This window comes from Vanessa atalanta, chromosome 3, assembly GCF_905147765.1.
Source record: "Vanessa atalanta chromosome 3, ilVanAtal1.2, whole genome shotgun sequence".
NCBI classification, from domain to species: Eukaryota; Metazoa; Arthropoda; class Insecta; order Lepidoptera; family Nymphalidae; genus Vanessa; species Vanessa atalanta.
The window spans coordinates 490,273-513,380 of record NC_061873.1 but is presented as its reverse complement, the minus strand read 5'-3'; the positions used below and the strand labels follow the sequence as shown (position 1 = coordinate 513,380).

Sequence of the window (23,108 nt, the reverse complement as noted above, 5' to 3'; positions counted from 1 at the left end):
TGCTTACTAAATTCATGAAAAAATAGAGAATAATAGAATCGTATTTATTTTCATAGACTCTTATCATATATTCAAATGTTTTTAGAGCATAAGGACGCAGTAATTTGCATAGACAATTGTATAGGAAATAAAAACTTAATGTATCTTATGAAAATGCTCCGACTTGGCGCTGGCGTCTAACAATTCTGCCAACCCGATGCTGAACAGTCGAGGAGGCTTGCGCGGCGCGGGCCTCAGTAGTCGCCGCGGTATCGTGGCGGGTGGACGTGTCCTGCCTTCACGTTACGCGTCCCGAGTGATTAGTGTTCACGAAATCACCGCTTACGTGCGGGGTGCTGTGCTAGTGGATTAAGATATTGTGTATCGTGAGCCTGTGCTTTAGAATCCTTTCTACGATCATATCGAGATAACTGCCAATATTTTGATTTCATATAACTTTTTTGGTGTCACAGTTTTGGATTATTAAAACTAGCGTTTGTAAGAATGTGAATTACATTCTGCAGAGGAGGGCTACGGTATCATCGAAAATTAGTAAGTTCCAATAACATGTATATTACACGACGTATTAGTATAACAAATCATAAATCAAATATATCATTGATATAAATAAACATATAACATCTTATCAGCTATAACATAACGCCTACCAAAATGCAATTATACCATAATTGTTGCCCCACACTGGGCGCCATATATTGAACAAAAATTAAAGTGTTTTCCTTATGTAATTTACATTTTGAATGTACAATAAATGTACTAAATTAACGTTATTTTGAGTTGGGTCCAATTTTCTCTAATAATGTAATGTAGGTATTTAGGCAATTTATTAGAAGGGCGAGTTCCATAGCATCCCTTAGGCTGCCCACGTTTTCTACAAAGTTATTTAGGTTCGGATTCAGTTTATATTGGAATGCAGAACACGTTAAACGTGTAACAATGTTTTAATATTATTATCATAATATTTGAATCTCGTCATATATTGCCTTTGTAAAATTCCTATGCATTATAATAAAGTTGTTGGTAATTATCATAAATTTCTTAGAATAATATTTTATTAATTGGCTCTAAGAGACAAAAACAATAATAGTACCTACTAGTAATATTACAAAACACAAAATATAAATGCCTTATCATACGAATATTTAATACATGCTACCATATTATATATTATCGTATCGATATCAAACGACGTTATAAAAATTACTTTTCCAATATTCTTATTTTATGAAAGATGTTGTATTAAAAATAAGTTCGTAAATGTTCAAGATTAGCCAATCAAGGTACCTCGTGCCTCGTTGATTACTTTTAAATCTGACTAAAAGTTGTCGGATGTCGATAATTTCGCTATTGATACCTTCCCGGGATCGAAACTTATACCTTGCGACCTCAAAGACGTTGGAAATGCTCCTCAAAGTTCAGTTATGAGAAAAGTACGTTCGCCTTCCAAACAATTTATTGTTTCGCCGGGAAGATCTATTTAAAACTTAGTTAATATAACAGTTTTACGGCACTTTGTTTTTTAAAGTTTGGGAAGCACTAGATAGAATACAAATTTCCTATCGAATAATAGTTTTTTTTTATTTATAAGTGCAAATGTAATTAAACCGCCACTCAGCTATTTCTAATTAAATGTTTTTCTCTAACATACAGTTTACTTTTCTTAAACTATGTCTGCTCTAGTTACAAACTATTTTATATGAAACGGTTATGCTATATCGTCTAAACTTTAATTAATAATAAAGTTAGTAACGTATCAGTTTCCCTTAAGTAAAACTTTCATCAACTTGAACTGAATTGTATATGAAATTATAATCCTTAAAAACCAAGCGTTACTGGCACTTTCTCATGTTACAAAAGCTTCGTATGATCGGTGTAGGTATTAAAAAAATTCAATACAATTATTTACATCCACTAGTACAAATTATACAATACATTCGAATTTGTTGTAAATAAAATTTAGTCTAAATTAAACAAATAACTTATCTATATTACTGGATATAAAATAACCGGCTCTTCAAATTTATGGACTTTAAAATAGCGAACCACATGTAAACGTATCAATATTACAAACACGGCTATTGTTGTGTGTTCGTATTATGGAAAAATTTGTTATTCTTGATATATGAGGGTTTGAATAGTTGTCAATTAAGAACGCTTACTCAGAAATATTTTGCAAATTATGCATCGGATTTGAAAGCGTCCACTGGCTATAAAAATTGTGTATCGAAATAAGATTAAACAAGAAATAAAACGAGTCATCAAAAAAGTATGTAAACCAAAAAAAAAGGAAAAATAAAATCACATTTGAAAGGCAATTCGAATTCATGTTATTTTTTTATTATTTCTAAAATTTGTGAATTGAAACGATAATTGTATTACGTTTCATGCGACTCGTTATTTCCAAACTATGTTCTCCGGTCGACTTCAATCAGCAAAACCACAAACACGTTACAGCTTTATTATAATAGTAATCCTTACCGTGATTTTGAATTCGAAAATTAGTTTGTTGGATTGATCGACATACCTGTACCGTAAATAGGCCAGACAGATACACGAGCCTTTATTAAAAAAAATAATTATGAAAAACAAGCAGCTGATGAATTCCAGTTAAAATAACGAAGGATAATTTAAATCATTTAAATAAGGAAATATTATCAAAAAACTGAAAACAAAAATATAACATCATGAGGTGGTTTGCTTAAACTATCTTGATCTCGTTCCAACAATACTAGATTTTCTAGAGTGATTAATTATTTTTTATCTATTTACTCTGTGGTATGTCTTTGTGTAAACCCGCCTGCATAGCTATCACGCACTAATAATTTATTCTATTTTAAGACTAGTGAATGCTTTGCACTTAGGTTCTTACCTCTATATACCCGTTTAGATGAAATTATTCTATTTATATAATATTCGCTTAAACACATTACAACAAGGAATAATTCGCTTAGACAATCATTATATGAACAGGTTATGTTGGCTCTCGAACAGCCTCCAACCAGAAAAGTCTGTAAGTCTAGCAATACAGGCTAAATATTCACGATTAGGTCTGAAAATTGCGACCGTGGATATGCACAGCACCAAATGGTTGTTAAGGTAATATTTAAAAATAAAATCGATGGATTGATACGTTTAATCACGATACATTCAAAAATTCACTAGTCTTATCTCCCTTCCTTACTCTATTCTTAAACGAAAACCGTGATAAGGACACAGTTACATACATAAAAAGCAAATCTTAACATTTCATTTATGATCCTAGGACTCTAAGTAAAGCACACAAACCCATATAATTAATATCTGTACTACGAAGATTTAATTGTAAAGAGCCTAGTTTCTTGTCGGCTCCACTCTCTCGACTCCACAATCTAACCTTACCCTACGTTTAATTTAATCTCTTAATATGATACAAAAAGCGCTTGTAAGAGCTTACTTAAATAAAGTAAATTTTGTTCAATTTACACGAGTTCTTTCAGGTGATGAAGTACTTTAGGTAAGTTAGACACTAATTAAACTTTTCACTCTAATCCTAATTCTCCTGAATAAGCATGAACTCGTTTTAAAGTTATGCTTTATACACGCTGTAATATTTTATGTTATACGGAGGTAATGTTTGCGCTAATAGCAGCTAAATAGAGAGTTCATTTGATTTTAGTTTTGTATTAGTTAACAAATTGCTGCTTCAGTAGCCATAAATATTAAATAAACACCGTCCGCGGTTTAGCACAAATTAATCTCCAAGGGTACGATATAATTGATGTTTTTTACTCGACCGCAACAATGCAGAAGTTCTGTTTATTCATAAACGCGAGTAAATTATTAGCCGCAAGGCAACTGTTTGTACCCTGAAGACATTGACAGAGGCAGTACGTAAGTGTATATGCAAATGTCGTATGAAAAAAGGCTGCAAATATAAGTATAAAATAACATCAAAATTGTTTATCTCTAAGACTATAATGGAAACTGACTATGCCCTGTTGTAGAGTCCCGTTACTTAACTCAGTCGTTTGTTTTTATGTACGTCACTAGTTGTGTATTTAGAGCGATTATAGCAAGCTGGTTAGAACTGTCATTAGATAAGATTATATCATTAAAAGATAATTGTTACTAGGGCAGCGAATAAGACAAATAATGATAACGGGAAAAGTCCAAACTTTCTTTATAATTTTTTTATTTATTGAATACGGCTTACATACAAAAACTTTATTACCGAAATAATATTTAACTATATATAATTTGAATATTACTTTAACATAAAAGTAAGTACAGCATTTTAAAGTACGTAGACATTTTGAATGTTCCATTGAAGGTATTTTTAGTACATACGCTATGCCTAAATATAATAGAGTAAAATTATAAAGTAGATTCAAAGTGACACTAAAGATTTTCTTTATCACGATAAATACGAACGATTTCATTGCAGTTTATTATTATTTTATTTAGAGGCGAGTTTTGTCCAAATTTATTTCTGTCTTATATACTATAATAATGTTCCATTTTTAGAATATTTATATTCTAACTAAGCACGATCATTTAAAACAATTCATACATAAAAGAACTATAAGTAAAAGACGATTTTAACAATTTTTAGTTGAAACGACATTGGTACATATGACGTTTCACGCCAGAGTAGGAATTAGCCCTCACATGCCAATACAACCATGGAATTGGATTAGAAATTGGTGTATTCCTTGTGATTGTAATTACATTGATTCATCAACCTTCATGCTACAATACACATGCGTAACTATTCTAGACTTTACCGAGACTAATTGTGTCAAATGCCTTTTCTTATAAAGATTTAACATATTTATTGTTACTTTTTAAAAGAAGAACCGAAGTGGGTGGTATGGTTACGTGAATCTTAACCCGAGATTGCAGGTTCAAAGCGGAGTACGTACTAAATTTTTTTGTGCATAATTTGTATTTACATCTCGTATTCGTCGGTGAAGGCCAACATAGTGTGGTAGCCTGTGCGTTGGATGAAACTCGAAATAAAATAACGCGTTGGAATATGCCCCAAATCTTATCAAATGGAAATTACGCCTTAGCCCTGCAGTGAGATATTGTGATCTATCAAGTTTTAAAAGCTCATATGGTAATCATCAAATTATTAAAATTTATTACATGGCGTTCCACGTTATTATAAAAAGTAAAACATTTGGCTTGTTTAAAAGGGAAAATATATATAAAGACCCACTGATAAGGTCAATCATCTTATTCCCTGAAGAATGATGAGCACTTATTCCCACGCACTGCTAGATATCGCTAGCTGAATATATGCAATATTGACTTAGATTTTTTTTATAACGATCCTGAAATAAACTGTTTATTATAAACATCGTAATAAAAATTATGGTCGTTTAGTCTGGTCAAATGTAGTTTAGTCAAATAATACACGCGATTTCCAGGGTGTGTACTTGGGCAATTCGTTTTACTATAATTGAACGCAGATGTAAAAGTTTGTTCTTTAATTAAATTTCAAATTACTTTAAATAACTGTTTTACGAAATAATTTAGAGGTTTGGCTATAGTGAAAGTTTTTTGTTTTGTTTGTGTTTACGTAACACACACTGTAGACCTTAGAATAAAGGGCGCTCTGTAAGTGACGTTCGTTTCATTCTGGTTTTAGATATAATTGTGTTCTAGTATAAAATAATATATTAATAGTGATGAAACGAGGCATAAAAAAATTTAAAAGTAATATTGATATTTTATGTTATTATAAATGTTTATATACATTAATTTAATCGTTATTAAAATAAAAAAAATAATGTTTGTACGTTTGTCCTCCACGTAATCTTAAACTATTTATTCGAATGTGATTAAAATCTGTTCTTTTAAATAATCATTGAAAATATTGACTTTGAGCATACCTCATCCATCCGACTTACTTGACTGTTCTGCTATGTAGCACGAAAAAGTATTCGATTGGCGATCTAGAAGCTAACAAGCATGCTCTTTTGGTCGACAAAGCATGCTATTTGTTTGCTAAGAGTAACTCGCTTGCTACTACAAACTATTCTCTGTAATTTTACAAAAATACTCGTAATATTTTCTACCATTTCTAACATGTTTTCTATACAGCTGGTGCGAATGTAACTTGTTAAAACTTGTTCATGAGAACTTTTAATTGGAATTATGGGAATCGACTGTGTGTCGTGTGTTACGAATATTGATTGTAAAATTGGAAAGTTTTTAATAAGCAAACGAAATTGAGCAATCGTTACGTTAAATCAGAGTATTACTTTGGAATTTTTTATAAACATTTATAGAATTTTACCAGCGGTGGTATGACTTTTCTTAGGCTCGTCTGCGTCACCACCAACACTAATTTATTTTATCGCCAAACATGTTATATATAAAACGCAGTATTGTTGTATTCTGGTTTAAAGTGTAAACGGGCTCTCTGGTCTTATTACATTCACATTTTTATAATTATTTACTATTCTTTAATTTAATAATTACGTCAGAGGCATGAATACATGAATAAAGAGTTAGAAGGTATTTCCGAATATCAAGTTAATACGATCAGACAGACTACATCCATCAATATGAAAATGAATGAAATTTGGGAGTTATACCTACATATGGGAAGGCAAGTAGGCTTATCTATAGAAGTTAAATCGTCAATGCGACATCAACCATTATATTCCTTGTGTCTGCGATTATACAAGCACACTTACCCTTTACACAGGTTCAGAGTACGAACTATTGCTGTTTGACAATAGAATACTTACAGTGGATGGTATCCACCCAGACGGCAGACAGCCACTTGTATTTCAAAAGAGTAATTTCTGAGTTTCTTGCCAGTTCTTCAGGTAGAATCTACATTCCCAACCAGTCACATTCCCAACTCTGTAAATGACATTAAAATATCTTGTAAAAGCTAACACGAATAAAGTATATTTTGATTTTGATTTTGACTTGGCGGTAGACTAAGCTAAGTTGTCAAGGCATACGAAACAATGTAGTATATCTAGCAGAATATTAGTAACAAAACTGAGCTAATAAAATATACTCTTGTTTACGTTTGTGATTTTTTTTTTTTAAAACCATTTCTACTAAAAATGTTCTATAAATCTGACAGAGCTTTCTCTTGAATTGCGGTCGAAGAGCTGTGATCTCAGTGTATTCATATTGTAAGGGACAAAACAGAATTACTTTTAGGACAATCTGTTCAAGATACTGTTGCATTTACGCCAAGTCCATTATTAAACGACATGATTACGTTTGGTTAAAATCTATTAGAAATTGTCCAGCATTTAAAGCATTTATTATTATTTATTATAATTGGAAGGAGTACAAAATTAATTACCGCCAATATATATTGGTGGCGTTAGAAAAATTACCCAATTTTACATCGCTAATGCGATACCAACCTTAGAAACTAACACTGACTTACTCATTATTCTGACCGAAATACAACAATACCACGGTATTGTTGTTTATCGGTGATATGGTACCTGCCGAGACGGGTTTGCATTAAATCCCACCAACACGTAGTAGTTAGTTATCGCAAAGAATAAAGTATATCAAAAAACGAGATAATTTGAGCTTAGTTTTAAATTAGCGTCACAAAAATGCAAAATTTTTGTGGGTAAAAGTATTTTATTTAACTCTTCAAAGCATAAAGGAGTGATTAATTTTTATATTTCTAAAGATAACGCCTCGCGTGGAGCCTTCATAAAGCGTAATAATGAAGACGAACTATGAGATATATACTTAAAATTATACTCTAACGTCTTTTGATAGCTTATAAAATATTTTTACGTTTTATCTCGAACAGTATTTTTTTGCGAGCTTTTACTAAACTACCGCTTTAATCAGTTTCATCTTTTTGTATACTTTGGTGAACTAAATTTTTAATTTCCACTTAAATGTTCAAGCTAAAAATATCGCACTTAGCTTTGTCGTCAATTTGAACAACTAGTTTACTAATTCTGCGACTCCTGATGCGAAGCGTGAGAGTGCATTAAGATTGAAAAAGAAAAAACCGCTTAATTTCGGCAACTATTTTTACTTCTTTACTCTAATCTTGCAATTAGAGATTTGGTCCTGTACTTTACTTCTCTTTTCCAATTTTTTTATTGTATTTAGTACAGTTTACTTTTTCAGTTACTTGGTGGTAGGGCTTTGTGCAAGCCCGTCTGGGTAGGTACCACCGACTCATCAGATATTCTACCGCCAAATAACAGTACACCGTATTGTTGTGTTCCGGTTTGAAGGGTGAGTGAGCCAGTGTAATCACAGGCACAAGGGACATAACATCTTAGTTCCCAAGGTTGGTGGCGCATAGGTGATGTAAGCACAACAGGTGTTACAGCGCCTTTGTCTATCACTTACTATCAGGTGGCCTATATGCCATAAAAAAAAGATAGTTTTTCATTTAAACTTATTCCATTATGCATCTCGTATCTGTTAACATAATGTTAAAAATGAATAAATAAGAATTATAATATATAATATATACATTTCGAACATATTATGAATATTGATTCACACATCACGTAACTTATTTATATCCTAACTAATATATTTTCAATATTTTAAATTGAATACATACTTAGATTGTTGGAAGAAGTTACAAAATCACTAACTAGGGTACGCTTAACTTTGCGTTTGATAAGTTACGTTTAAAACAAATACTAAAAATCGTCCACACGGAAGGAGAAATGAGAATTTCCACGTAAGAAACGTTAAACATTTGAGCTCTCCCAAGTAATCTGTCGAGAGAGGAGACAATGCCTCGGTATGATTTATGCAGGGCGCCGCCACGCTAATTATCGCTAAACATCCCTCATCCGTTACGCTCGTTTCTACCCTCTTTTATACCGTAAACTGTCAAAATGCAAGCGATCGCATTATTACGGGTCAAAGTTTTCGTATTAGAAATTTGTGTAAATGTTTATTACGAAGCAAATTTATAAAGCGTTAATCATGTTTATATACATTATACATTATCAGCCTGTGAATTTCCCACGAAGGTTTGGAGCATATGCCACCACGCTGCTCCAATGCGGGTTGGTGGATACACATGTGGCAAAATTTCGTTGAATTTAGACACATGTAGGTTTCCTCAGGATGTTTTCCTTCACCGCCAACCACGAGATGAATTATATTTAAATAGACTCTTCGTTGACTGCTTGCCTGGGTTTGAATCTGCAATCATCGGTTAAGATGGACGCGTTCTAATCACTGTGCCATCTTGGCTCGTGTTTATAGAGTAATTAAATATTTTTTTATTTGATATTTATCATTTATGTAATAGCTCAGCTAATTTACTCAAAAACTTAATGAATATTGTACTTAAACCATTCTTACGAATGTCTTCTTTCTATTATTCAAAACTATATGAAAATCCTTCCGGTATTTTTGAGATTATCAAGTTCAGACAGACATTACAGGTATCTTTGTTGATTGTACATCATTGTAGTTTTAAATCTAATATGTATATGAGTTATCTTTTGAAAATATGGCCCAGTGGACAAAATACGTGAAACTAAACTGAAGATTTTGGGTTGAAATCATCACAAATTTTTTCATTGATGACATTGGATATTCATATTCAGTACAAGGTTCGCGTGACGTCATCTGTCATTGCAACTCGGCGAGCTAGTCCGAGTGGCTTATCAGTCGCGATTGGATGAATGATGCGCCGGAGAGGTCGGCGCCTCACGTTCGAACCGTCAGTTGCTTTCAGCCTACTGCACATACTATATGTATACGCAATCTCATAAATCAAATTTAATCTTACTCGTTCTGTTTTTCATTATTCAAATAAATTTTATTGAAGTAAAATTCACAATGAAGCGTTATTGAATCGTCGATATTTGAATACTACCACCGTTTCGGAAAACAGCCTCCAACGAGAAGAAACGGCAAGAAACTCGCATAGTTGCTCTTTACAAATAAACAGATTTATAATGCTGATTTTTTTACAATAATTAGTGTCCTGTGATGGACCCGAGCCTAAATTTAGGCGTTTTTTTCTAAAAAGTATTCTTTAATGAATAATAAAATTTTATTTATTAATTTAGTCTTAATAAACTTTTACAATTTAGTAAATGGTAAATTGATTATATTTCCGTGTATCTTATTAAATATGCGTATACCATTGCACAAAACTTTCTGTGCTTTTATGGAATATTTTTCTATATTCTTCTATATAAACTAAATATTATCATAAATATATTGTGAAGCAGACGTTAATACTCCTATTTCTTTATTTTTTTTGCGTAATGATGTCCTATGGTGTTCTAGTATTGTACTTGTTCCTATTGTTCTGTGCTTCTCTTTGTATAAAACTGTGCACTAATATACTACCGTGTGTGCACCGTATGACTTTGCTTAAATCTTTCGGTAAGCGCGTATTTAGGTATTATATAATATGACATCCTTTTATATAGATGATAATATTTTCACACGTTTGTCACGTCAATAGACTCAATTTAAAGCTGTTGAAACCGCGAAGCTCAGATACTCACGTAGTATATATACAATATATAATTATATATTTAATATTTTAAAAGCGTTTTGCATTTCCTTGTATAAGTTTTAATGTGTATTTATTTATAGACTTTTTCAGTTAAGCATTACAATATCAAAAATCATAATAGTCTTTATTCAAATAGGCTCATAAAAGCACTGTTGGATCATTTTAGAGTATCGAATTAAATTTAAATCTACCACTGGTTCGGAGAGTAGATTTTAACGAGGAGAACCGACAAGAAACTCAGAAGTTACTCCTATTCACCATTTTAAATACAGAGTATATCAGTAAAGAAGAAAATTAATCGTCAATAAATACAAAGTCCACGCTTTTTTATCTTTAATAAAATCTTGTATTGAGTAATATGCCTTATTTATCAATTTTTTTTTTGATATAAACTTATATTTTTTAATAGGCCAAGTTAAAATAGCTTTGAAATCTTATTACAGAAACGAATACCATAAAAATAAAATCGTCTCATTTAATATAGATTTGTATTGCATTTTGATGTTTCAGCCATTTATAAATAAATATTTATTCGATTTGAAAATGTATTAACTTGTAATATTGGCTTCATAAGGAACGAAGGTGATCAATCTTTTAGAGAGTCACTGTCAGCCGATGTATCATCCCTTGTATTCCCAGAGTTGAAAATTGTATTTCCGCTCCATGAATGAACGTCGTATTTACTTGAAAATCTTTAAACATATAATTTAGGGAAACTTGTGTTCGCAATTCTTGTCTTCGCAAAGGGCTCAACCGGTTTTGATGAAAAATTATATTTTTTACTTAGAGTCTCTTCTAAATAGTTTTTCGTTATAATTCAACAGCGCTAGGTGGCGCTATTGATATTATCATCGGTTTAATCTAAATTGTTTATTGCCCTTGCCTAGATACTTCAATAACTAAGACATAATTATATGCTATACGAGTGTATCTAAATTAAGTTATTTGTGATAACTGTTCTCGATTTTATATGTGTGTTTGTTGTTTATGGAGACATTTTTACTTTTTATGCGTACAAACTACATGTAAACCAAGCGTAAGAATAAAAGGTTTGAGGATTAATTGGGGTATTACTTGTCTACAAAGACAATAATAACGATAAAAGCATGATGGTAAAACTTTTGAATAGATAATAATATTAGTTAATTTGCATATTATTATATTGTATGAGTAACAGGCACAGCGGTCGCTACAATTAGTAGAACCCACAGTCTCAAGTTTGATCCCCATTCATAAGAATCATTTATGTAGACTACGATGACGTCGTGGTCTGACTCTTGTGATGAACGTGTATTTAGACTTACGGAAACGTACGTAAGGTTCTTGTTGAGGTTGTATAATGTAAAACATTTATATTGAATTCATCGACAAAGTAAATATTGAAATATATAATGAATACAATTAATTCGAATTCAATGATAACGATTTACTCTCTAACATTTTAAAGAAGTGCTTGAAATGAGTATGGCAATAATTAACCACGCGTGTTAATTTCAATTACATAGAGCTTATATTTTTGATAGCATAATAATACGTGCTTAAAACAATTCAATACTTATGTGATAAAAATTTAAAATGCATGGTTAATCAAATGAAATTTAGAACTTGATAAAAATAGTATTTATTTATTTTTTATATATATCGGATTTTTAATTATGCAAAAAACATACAACTTTGAACTTAATCTATGTAATCTTAACGTAACTTAAATATATGACACGCGTGAATAACAAAATTATCGGTATACAGCCTTACCATTATAGAAATAAGGACAGAAACATTAAATAATACTTCATTATAAGAAGCAAGAAAAAAACCCCTAACAAAAAATAATTTTATTGTATAAAGGGTGACAAGATTGATATGTGTACGCCTTTATAGAATATAAAGGCTATTTGTTACTCGTAAGATTCTATAAGCCGTATCTTCAACAAAATCTAAGTACTTGTTTTGAGTTCTTTTCATTAAATTTTTTCACGAAATTTCCTAAGGGGCATGGTTATGGTTTTACCTTGAGTATTAGGCGGTCTAAAGTAATCAAGATTGTCGCTACTCTAACGACAGGATTAAGGTTTAACACGAGGAAATTACATTTTTGACACAACATTCATCGTCAGGGTTATTTCATATAAACAATACCATACAACAAAAAATTTTAATTGTTTTTTTGTCAAATAACAAAACATATCTCCAGTTGGTAATATTTTTATTAATAACTGTAATGTTTTAATATGAAATAGGATCTCTTATCAAGTTTTTTTTTGTTACATTAGCAGCCTGTAAATTTCCCAATGCCTCCTATCCCTTTTTAGGAGAAGGTTTGGAGCATATTCCACCACGCTGCTCCAATGCGGGTGGGTGGAATAGACATGTGGCAGAATTTCGTTGAAATTAGTCACATGCAGGTTTCTTCACGATGTTTTCCTTCACCGCCGACCACAAGATTTAAAAATTATACAGACAAAGTCAAAGTCAAAGACAAAAATCTTTTTTCAATATAGAAGTGTTTACACTTGCTTATTGATTGTCAAAAATCTAACACCGGTTCGGAATTTAGCACCTCAGACCTGAGAAGAACCGGCGAAAGAAACTCAGCGGGATATATATATATATATTTTTTAACATTTTCATTATTTTATACTTCTGAATAAAATTCTAAACGCTAAAGGAAGGATGGATGGATGTTTGTGATTCGATAATAACAGGACGAATGAAAGCTTCTAAATAAAATTTTGCACATAGATTATTGTCTAGAATAAAACATAAGGTACATTTTATAAATAATCACACACGCACCCTCTCAGACGTGGGCGTATCCGCATGCGAAAACTAGTGATATATAAAGAGTTGAGAGCCGAGATGGCCCAGTGGTTAGAACGCGTGCATCTTAACCGATGATTTCGGGTTCAAGCCCAGGCAGGCACCACTGAAATTTCATGTGCTTAATTTGTGTTTATAATTCATCTCGTGCTCGGCGGTGAAGGAAAACATCGTGAGGAAACCTGCATGTGTCTAATTTCAAGGAAATTCTGCCACATGTGTATTCCGCCAACCCGCATTGGAGCAGCGTGGTGGAATATGCTCCAAACCTTTTCCTCAAAGGGAGAGGAGGCCTTTAGCCCAGCAGTGGGAAAATTTACAGGCTGCTAATGCTAAAAAAAAAATAAAAAGGTAAGAATGGCTACGTGTCTGGTGTGAGTAAAAATACTCTGGTGCACCAGAAAACAAATCAAACATAGGACCAGAAGCACCACGTTTCCGAGCCAGAGAACATAGTAACAAGCCATAGAATATAAAGACGTGTATATATATCAATATTTATTTTTGTTAGGCCTTTATGCAAGCTCTTCTGGGTAGGTACTCATTGGGTATTCTGCCGTCAAACACCAATACTTAGTATTGGTACTATAGGTGATTGAACCAGTATAACTCCAAGCACAAGAGATCTTAATTTCCAATGTTGGTGGCGCATGGTAAGTAATGGTTAAGATTTCTAACAGCGCCAATGTATATGAGCGATCGTGACCGCTTAACATCAGGTGATCCATTTACCCGTCCGCCTATGCATTGCATAAAAAAAAAAATAACACCACTTTCCTTACTCTGTGACGCTCTTGAAATTGTAGTAACAAAATAAACTAAAAACATTATTTTATAGACAATTCTATCTGTGTAAATTCGAAACAGTTGATTTGCAGGCTAACGTATAAACTAGCGAGGAATCCATTTGAATAATAACATGGAACATGTTGAGAAAGTAAATTTCGTTAATATTGGATGATCTAATGTGAGTATGAACAGTCGAACAATCTCGAGACTCACCGCAGAACACATTCGTAACGTAGCTCTGATAATTATAGCATTTAAAGGATCCCTGCACCATAATAGCGCCGTGTAAGTCGGTTTTGCAACAATTCATGAGTGATGTATGAGAGTTATTATAATATAGAATATACCGCTGCAATACTGCTGTTATTATATATTCTAAAACGAAAGGCAGACGGAGGGTGCGGAACATTATAGTAACAAAAGTGAATACAAATTAAATAATGGTAGCCGATAATTAAAAATTAAAGGGACACTATTGACATACTAACAAAAAAAGACTTCGTTTCGCACTACCGGGAATTTGAATACGCTTTTGATTTTCGTTTTTATAGCTTCACTATGTAGTTCCTCGTGCTCCAGCTGTGAATAAAGTTTATTAGCATCATATTAAATGTTATGGACGTTAGAATTGTTTTGATTTTAGAATATATCTTGAAATGGAATATAAGTCATTTAACATCATCTAAAACTGATGTTTCTCTCTAAGTTAGTTGCGGATGCCATCGCTCACCCGAGACGTCGAAGCCACGAGCGTCGATGTATCATACTTCGTTACAAACTATCCATACACTACTCTTTATGGTATACGAGTACGAACCGACGCGACTTCGACCATTTAAGTTAAAAAATAATGTAATAATGTGGTTTGAGCGTGACACTTTCGTCTACTCCCATAGATGTATCAAACTATTACTTATTCAATTTAGACTTTGGCGATTTAATTCATCCATTTTATATTATATTTGGGTTCAGCCTTAATCATTGTCGGTTTCACGAGATGACTGACAAATTGACTGCAGCGTCGGGCCAAATAACTTATCTATTTTATTAACTCATCTAGAACACATGAGATACTAACTACTAGCCCATGAAGAGTAATCCACCTGGCTACATTATCAAAAGAGCAACGCTTAAAAAATATATCATCAAAAATATTTTCATTTAAATTATAAATGTGCTAAGTTTCAAATCGATACGACAATTAGAAGTATGTTAAAATATTAATCCTAAATTTGTATATACACTTGACCTTGAAACTTATAAGAACTAATTATTATATCAAATTTATGATATTAGTTACGATGACTAAGACTATATAAGAACGTAAATTATATGACCTAGATCTTATAGCTACCGTGTTCAGTACATAGGACAAGGTATGCCTCTCAACTTCCCATTGTGGACTAGAAATGGGAACTATATCAAGTGGCCCATTTGTTTTCTACCTTTTTAAAAAATAAACAAATAATGATGAAATTAAACAGAAGTTCATATTAATGAACAATTGAAAACATTTGTAAAATACAAGTTTTACATAATTATTTATGTATAAACATTTGAACTTGACCCTGTTTGGATCGTATTAACCGGGTCAGGTGCTCGCGTTACGGGAACTTTTTTTACTTTAACTATCTCTGAGAACACAATACTCTATGATGAATAAAAAATAAAAACAAAAATTAATAAAATAAATCCAGCCAAACGCGAATCTGATTCAAAAACTCCAAACGTGAACCAACATTGGATTTGTCTTTTTACTGTTTATATATTATTGTTAATTTACTAATCTATTAGACACAGACCTATTAAATATATACATACATATATACTTAGTGGTAGGTTAGGTACCACTCACCTATCATATATACTACTGCCAAAAGTAATACTTAGTATTTTTATGTCCCAGTTTAAAAGGCGAGAGATGCAGTGTAACTACAGACACATGGGGCATGTCGTCTTAGTTCTATAAATTCGTCAAAATTGCTTTTTAATTTTGTTCATTATACATTTATTTCGAGCCTCACATACACACACACACATATACACATGCAATGTATACAATATAGTCCAAGTATGAACACGCAAACGCCGCCCGCCAGCACGCAGTAACAAACCCTACATATCCACATACAAGCAAATTGATGTATCGCTAATGTTCTCTAAAGAAATATTAAAGTGGTGTTGAAGCTTTTTTCGCACGTAAAGCTAAGTAATTAATTAAATGCTAAGTAAAACAATATAAAATGCTTAGATTTAATAATTTAATACATGGCGTACACGATTACTTAAGGAGAATAACGCTTAGTCAACTCGCCGTTAACTTATGTCTCTAAGTGACAAGCTTTGGAGAGCTCATTAAATATATTGAACGGATGACAACACCCATCTCAACTTTATTTTGTTTTACTGTATGCTTTCACACATATGTTTTCTTTATTCAAGGTTTTTTTAATATCTTAATATTAGCACAAAGTGGAAACACAAAAAATTAATAACTCGACGGATATTGTTGCTCTTTCCTGCTAATTAAATAATATTTATATATATATATATATATATTAAATAATATTTATATATATATATTATATATATATATATATATATATATATATATATATATATATATATATATATGTATATAAGTCAATTTAAGGGCTAACTTTGTACCCTAGTCCCTAGAGTTGCCAAGATAGATAGGCACCGTTTTCTGAATCCGTTTCGTTTATGACTTGCGTCATACTCAACCGTGGCATAATATTCGTATTGGTAAAGTAACATTAATTAATGGTGTTTTGAGATAGTTTTCGCTTGCTCGGCCATAACGACGTACGTTACGAACCTTTTCCTGTTTGTATGAAAGGTCTTAGCCACAATTTTAATTTATCAGGCTTATTAATATGTGAACGTATCTGTTTATTTAAAGTTTAAACCTAGTAGTACTTAAGTAACTTTTGAGTTTGATTGATTAGGTAAGTTGATTTTAACGTTATTTAAAGTATGTTATACTATGGTGTCTGGCCTTAATTTGGTCTGGCCTAGCTGTCAACTGGCAATTAATAGCATTTGAAACTAACTTTTATAATATATCTAGTTTTCTCCTGTGGCTTTGCTCGCATGTGAGGGTTGGGATCGCGGTGCAGGTGTTAGGTAACAAATCCATCCCCAGGGAACCCTTCATTTTCCGAGATAAAAGGCAACCTATGTGCTATTACAGGCTATAATATATCTCACTGCCAAAATTAATTCATGATTGACTAACAAATATACATACATCCAAAGCTTCGTATATACAATTAGTAAGGAAACTGCTGTATCGATCTGAATTGAAGTCAATAGCATAATTCCGAAGACTATCAGCGAGACAAATTAAACTTACACGAATAGACGTAAACATCTATTATGTAATATCATATAGATAATTTCCAACAGATGATTATTTCCAACTGGCCGAGATGGCCCAGTGGTTAGAACGCGTGCATATTAATCGATGATTTCGGGTTCAAACCCAGGCAGGCACCACTGAATTTTCATATGCTTAATTTGTGTTTATCATCAAACATCGTGAGGAAACCTGCATGTGTCTAATTTCAACGAAATTCTGCCACATGTGTATTCCGCCAACCCGCATTGGAGCAGCGTGGTGGAATATGCTCCAAACCTTCTCCTCAAAGGGAGAGGAGGCCTTAACCCAGCAATGGGAAAATTTACAGGCTGCTAATGCAAAAAAAAAAAAATCCAATAGCAAAAATTCTCTGAGTGAATATTTATCTCTTTTACCTTTTATGTCGACTAACTAAAATTAATTTAATGAATCCGTACAATAATATAATAAATTATTATGTAACAGGATTTAATGAAGTTCCTTGAAAATGTAGATTCTACCGCGACGAACAGGCAAGAAAATTAAAGTCACTTTTATTCTCAAATGAAGTTACATAGTCAAACTACCCATATACAATCAAATTTAATCGTTTTTTTTCATTAATTTTTATTCTAATATTGACTAATGAGCCTTTTTATTAATGTTTTTTTTTTTAATTGGCAAAGTTAAAATTATCTGCAGAGTTTTACCATAAAAACGAATACTACCAAGGAAAGATGTGTTTACTTTGCGGAGTTGGAAGCTTGGAGTTACAAGTTTACCTTTACTTTCCTTTTTTTTTATACAATTAGTGCTTATTCTATCAAAGTTTCATAATTATTTTCAATACGTAATACGTTCAGCTATGTAATAACTTGCCAGATGATGTTAAAGATTATGGTAATATGATACATTCAAAAATATATTTAAAAAACATATACGTTACTAGAATAACAGAGAAATCTCGTTTTGATTATAAATAATTGTACTTTTTTTTCTATTTTTAATTGCTTTCTCGTTTTGTAAACTTAAATTTATATCTTGAATCACTTTATTTTCACATCATCAGAGATTAAAAATTAATTTGTATACATATATATGTAAATTTTGTAATTGCAAATGAAACATTGCAAACAAAACAAATTCTTCATGTCTACCAAAATTTATTGTGTTTTTGATATGGTTTTAAGCATAATTATTATGATACAAGTGTAATAAAACCCTTTAATAAGAACGTCCTTGTTATTGGAGTCTTGAGTTTTTCAATTATAAATGGACAGTTTTGTAGAATTAAAATATATCTAGCGTTACCCTTTACGTACTTTAACGAAATGTGTCATTTATTTGAATTTGGTCCAGTGGTTTTTTTGAGAAAGATTCATCAGACTTTTACGGCAGTCTGCCTATTAGTTTGTTACTGGTGATATTGTTAGATGTCAAAAAAATAATGTAACAACCAGTAAATTCCCACTGTTGGGCCTTTTTTCATTTCAAAGAGAAGTTATTTAAGTTTACTCTATTTCGCTGCTTTAGTGTAAAGCTGTGAGCACAAATTGAGTTTCACACGTTCTTTCTACTGAACCATCCCCCATATATGTGGTTATATCTCGTTTAATATGCTCTAGTTTGTTGATTGGAAGTGTGCATGCTCTTAAAACTGCGCCTTAACTTTTTTGGTAGAGTCACATTTTTCTTCTCTTATTATGAGACATGATTACATTCTTCTTCATTTTTATGAGTGTGAAATCAAGAGTGCATTTGTGTTTGCGCAAACACTTATGCACTGTAGAAGTATCGTTGCCAAAATTCCTCACCACCTACCGAAACAAAAACCGTAGCCGTATCTAACAATATCCATTGCTTGCATTATCCAGAGATGATTAATTACATATCTCTGGTGATGGAAACCATACGGCATGAATAAATCACGGTATTGTAACAATAAGTAGGAAGCTGATTCTGATGTACACGTGTCACGCTAAGTACCTAAAGATAAATTATCCATATACGCTTCTACGGCAAAATTGGTCCCATTAATATAACACAGGACGCTATTAAAACCCGAAACAGGATGGGTGGGCCTGCGTATAAGGTGACCCTCTTAAGAGCATTGTTACAACAATGTACTATAGTTCTTCGTACATCATACCAAAAAACCTACATTATTCTACACAACGCAATCCTTGACCCGAGAATCTGAAAAGCGAGTAAAGCAAAGCTTCATAATTATGATGAAAGTTGGATAAGCCGGCTTTATCATGTTGTAACACTATGTTTATGTTTTCGTTTAATTTTGTTTGTATATTTAATCAGTTGGTTATTTGTCTCGGCTCTGTTATTACATATGAAATTCGTTTATTTTATTTTTAAGACAATTTTAGAGTATAAATACAAGGATATTTTAAATATATTTCTACATAGTCACGTTAATGGAATACATTAATTGCTTTGCTAAAATATGATAATGAAAATGCTAATTCAAATCAACCCACTTGACGGTAGGGCTGTTTGTAAGTCCGGGTAGCTATCCTCCACTCATCATATATAATACCGACAAACAGCAATACTTAGGATTGTGTCCAGTTTAAAGTATGAGTGACTCAGTGTAACTAGAGGCTCAAGAGACATAAGATCTTAACTCCCAAGATCATCGTAAGGAGTGGTTAATATTTTTTGCAACATTAAAACCTATGGACATTGCAAACGACTTACCATCAGCTGGTTAAATTGTCCACCTTTAAAACAAAATAAAAATTATAATATTTTTATAATTCCGAAAAAATGTACACGTGAATCTAAACTCCGAATTAGGCCACAGCGGTCATTTTCAAAGGGAGACCAGCTTACTGAGCAGGAATAGATAAGTTTGCGCGCAAACACAAGAGCACTCTATTCATTTACTAACATAATCCAATAAGATAAGAATCATCAACGACTTTACGTGCTATCCGAAGAAAGGGAAGTAGGTAGATGTACATAGGCAGTGCCCACGATAAACCCATTCTTCTTGTAATAGTTACCTGACGAAATACCCAATAAGTTTTAGCCTCAAGCTATCCATAAGGTTATAGAGGCATCGCTACTTCTGGTGGACCGATTGGTAAACTACCCATCTTTATTCTCGTTGTAAAAAAGTACATAAGTTACAAATAATGACCTGGTTTTGTTAACAAAGCAGTATTATTAAGTTTCAAACAATATATTCAAGCAGTGAATAAACTATGAGCCTCCACAAATGCATTCTGCTGAAACCACTTTATGGACGACTTGTATAAGACAAGATCAGATAGGAGGGGTCAAGAGACTCGATAAACACGTTATAAACTTATATGACTTAATGTTCCTTAAGACGAAAGCGATAAGGTTCATAATCTGATATTTTTTCATCTTCTCACGTGTAACGCTTTTATTTATATCTCAGATGGATACGTGCCTTGAATAAAGAGGGCGTTTGCGATTTTGTGAACAATCAAAATAAATTAGACGTTATTTACTGAGAACGAACTGCTTTATTTACTTGTGCGCTCTTTAGTTGGTCTTTTTTTGTAGATATACATATATATTGTCTAACTTTCGTGGGTTTCGTTTTATTTATTGGTGGTGGTCGTTGGTGCAGATTCGGTTGAAGTGGTACCAGTATAACTTCAAGTACTATCGGGGTAGATGCCCACATAAGATAAATTAAATAAACATATGTAGTTACTTTAAAAAAAAGTAAAGTCCAACTATTGAGCTTCAAGGCCTCCTCTTCTTTTGAGGGAAAGGTTTGGAGCTAATACCAATACGCCACTTGAATTTGGGTGGCCACATAATATTGTTATACTTCACTTTCTTTTCTCATAATTTTTTTTTTTACAGTTAAGTAAGAGATAAACCTTTAAATAAAACACTTATAGCTCTTAAAGTTAAAATAGCAAATAAAGATTTTAAGCACCATTCTGTAAATATATAGTGATACTCTACTTGGTGGTAGGGCTTTGTGCAAGTCCGTCTGGGTAGGTACCACCCACTCATCGGATATTCTACCGCTAAACAGTACTCTGTACTCTTTATTGTTGTGTTCCGGTTCGAAGTGTGAGTGAGCCAGTGTAACTACAGGCACAAGGGACATAACATCTTAGTTCCGAAGGTCGATGGCGTATTGGCGATGTAAGGAATTAAATATAAGAAAATATATATTAAAATATTTTTTACACCGCCATTATCTATGGGCGGTGGTGACTACTTACCATCGGGTGGCCCCTACGTCCGTCCGGCAACCTATACCATAAAAAATATATATATAAATAGAGAAACGAATAGACTAAGACGCAGTACAAATTTTCGAAGACGATAATTATAATAGTATGATGGTAGGAATAGTTTAAATTATTAAAGAATATATTTAGATTACCATCGTACATCAAGTTGGAAACTTGCAAAGTGTTGGAGAGTTCTTGTAAAGTCGACGCGCTCATTACAGAACAGATAGGCTCTTGAGATAACTTGTGAAAGGCGCTTCGTCCAGGAAATATAACTAATTTAACCTAAAATATAATAAATGTACAAAAATAACTATAAAGAATTATATTATTCCTGAAATACATTATTATTGCATGTTTTTAATGAGGAACATATTTTGAGAGTGTATGAGAAAGAGCATACTTTAGTATACAATCATGCTTCCTCTCCACAGGGATTCTCTTTAGGCTGCTGCGGTTATTAAATAAGGAAGTTCTTCGCAAAAACACGCTAATAGTTCTTTAGCTCGAGGCAAGGTTTGAATTCGGGACATTCAGATCTACAGCTTTATAATTTAGCCAGTGGACCAACGAGATGGTATATTTTAATAATACATTCAAGACAGGCAATATGAGTGAATGGCGTTTAATAAGTCACGAGAAATGTATACCGATGAATATCTATGGCTCAATGCTGTTGCGAAACTTTGAAATTCAATCGATCTCCCTGAGTTGTGAGCTGACCTTTGCTCGAAGTCGCTCTTCCAATACACGTCTCCCACCCAGTCCCATTTTAGACGTGGAGCGCAGTATCTTGTACTTTTTAATTAAAAATATTCAATTTAAACAAAACGCTAATTGCCAATTTCAATAACATCTCATAACGCTGATAGCCGTGTCACTGGTCTCATTATTGGTATAAACTTGTCCGCTGGTGTTAAAACTCCGGAAATTATATTCTCATTAAAACCGTCCTTTGAAGTTTTTCAACAATAACACGAGCCACTGGCTCCGCACAACTTTTAATTAATGACACTTCGTGACCCGCTGTCGCGGATTGTCGCGCTTCACTTATCACGATAACGTGATGCGTGACGTGATATTTGTATTTTAATTCTTCCTGCGTTTGGCCCAGTGGCCCGCGAGGAATAGAGGCCTTGTGTTCATACCCCGAGTCGGGTCATTAAAAAGTCGTTAGATTTTTATTACAATAAATATGAGTTCAGTTCAGTCTTGAAACTTGTCAAGTGTCTTGAATTTCCGTACTCGATACGGATCGGAGTGACTGTTGGATCGTTTTCATATATGACTCCGATGCCCTGTTTAGCTTCACTTGTGGCTGAAAGATCTGGTCCCCCTGTAGAGACTATCTTAGCTACTGTCCACTATATAATTTCATTTATTAGTAAAATTAATTGTG

The 23,108-nt window shown here is 32.7% G+C and overlaps 1 protein-coding gene across 1 annotated transcript in view; it reads left to right on the top strand.

Moving 5' to 3' along the window:
• The first annotated feature begins 274 nt into the window (after positions 1–274).
• The window catches only part of LOC125077380 (nephrin), a 393,621-nt gene continuing 370,787 nt past the window's right edge, over positions 275–23,108 (top strand). Inside the window, exon 1 of the mRNA XM_047689307.1 lies at positions 275–531. The gene's annotated coding sequence lies outside the window, so the exon portion shown is untranslated. The remainder of the gene's footprint in view (positions 532–23,108) is intronic.